This window comes from Atta colombica, unplaced genomic scaffold, assembly GCF_001594045.1.
Source record: "Atta colombica isolate Treedump-2 unplaced genomic scaffold, Acol1.0 scaffold47, whole genome shotgun sequence".
Lineage (NCBI taxonomy): Eukaryota > Metazoa > Arthropoda > Insecta > Hymenoptera > Formicidae > Atta > Atta colombica.
Genome location: NW_017259536.1, coordinates 2,184,896 through 2,186,501, shown reverse-complemented (window position 1 = coordinate 2,186,501; position 1,606 = coordinate 2,184,896). Strand labels below are relative to the sequence as shown.

At 25.4% G+C, this 1,606-nt stretch overlaps 1 protein-coding gene across 1 annotated transcript in view; it reads right to left on the bottom strand.

Moving 5' to 3' along the window:
- LOC108691445 (vitellogenin receptor) overlaps window positions 1–1,606 on the bottom strand; it is a 19,944-nt gene that overhangs the window by 1,335 nt on the left and 17,003 nt on the right. The gene's annotated exons all lie outside the window — the stretch shown is intronic.

The window sequence follows — 1,606 nt, the reverse complement described above, 5'->3', positions numbered from 1 at the left end:
ATATATTTTATTAAATTGTTAGATTATTAGAAAATAATAAAATTTGGAAATAATTTTTATAAAGTACATAATATTTACCCACAAGTTGGTAATAAAACAATTCCTTCTGCATTATCAATATCATTGACTAGTACAGTACAAATATGTACCATTGTTTTTTGCAAACTCCGATATGAACTTTTATCCGTGAAATACATGTTCTCTGTCCAATCCATAGCTATCGCCGATATTATCGACAAGCCTTTGTACAATAAAGATGTAGAAAATTTTAATGTATGATATAATAGAAAAATATACAATTTTTCTCTTAAAATACTTACACAAAGAATAAGAAGCATTCACTTTTTTTATACATATTTATATATAATTTTATATGTATACAATATATATTAATATAATTACAATTTTAAAAATACATAGGTCAGTAAACACGCAAAAAAGATGTTTACAGTTTAATGCAAAATTTATTCCTTTTCAACTATTAAAACAAATGATTTTAATTCATATACGAAATCACGTTTCTTGATCCAGTCGATGGAGCGATATTATGGGATAGATAATTCGAACAAAAATATGTATTTTCATGAGAGCATTTCTTCTTTTAAGAAAATCGTCATATATATTATTGTAAGAGAAGGTGAAAGAGAAAAAGATAGGATACAGATGAAAAAGAAGAAGAGAGAGAAATGAAGATGATGAGGAGAATAAAGGAAAATGAAGGAGTGGGGACTGAAGGAAATTGCGAGGTTGAAGGAGAGGAAATCGAAAATAAAAGGATGAGCAGTAGACTTAGTGATAGCATGAAATGGAATGAGAGAATGATGAAGAAAGAGGTGCAACCTCCTAATAATTTTAAATAGGGATTCGATTTTCTGATCGACTATTTTGTATGCGAGAGAGAATATCATTCCATCCCTCCTAAAAAGTAAGAATATCACGAGGTCTATGGGAATAACTGTAAATAGATAGATTGGTAGATAGATAAATTTGCGGAGATGAACTTTTAAAATAATTGAAATAAGAGTATAATTATTACTTGCATATTTTTCTATGTGTATAAGTACACGATTGTAATTTTTATACACGGCTACAGGTTATAAAAAATTTGTACATACTATCATTTAACATCAATATTTATAATGTATTAACATTATGCATATTCTTATACATGAATTATCTACTATATTACTTAAAGTATTACCTAATGTACCCCATGTATGTAATGTAGATCGTTGTTGGTAAATGTGCTTATAAATGCAAATATTCAATAGTGTTGATATTTATAACAAACTAAAAATATAAATAATTAAGAAATTCTAAACGTCATATAAATAATTTTCTTAACTAATAACTTCAATAGTTTTTCACATTAACTCATTACACATTAACTCTTGAGATATTTCTCAATATGTATGTAAATCGGTAGTTTAGACTCAATTATTGTATGAAATCAAATGAGTTACAGTATATGTATAATTTTTGTTTCAAACGTGAACATTTCCTAATCTATATATTATTTGACATTGTTAAATAGTCAAAAGTAAAATACTCTATAAAATGTTATAATTTAGATATACTAATTTTATTATATAATTTTATTATATAA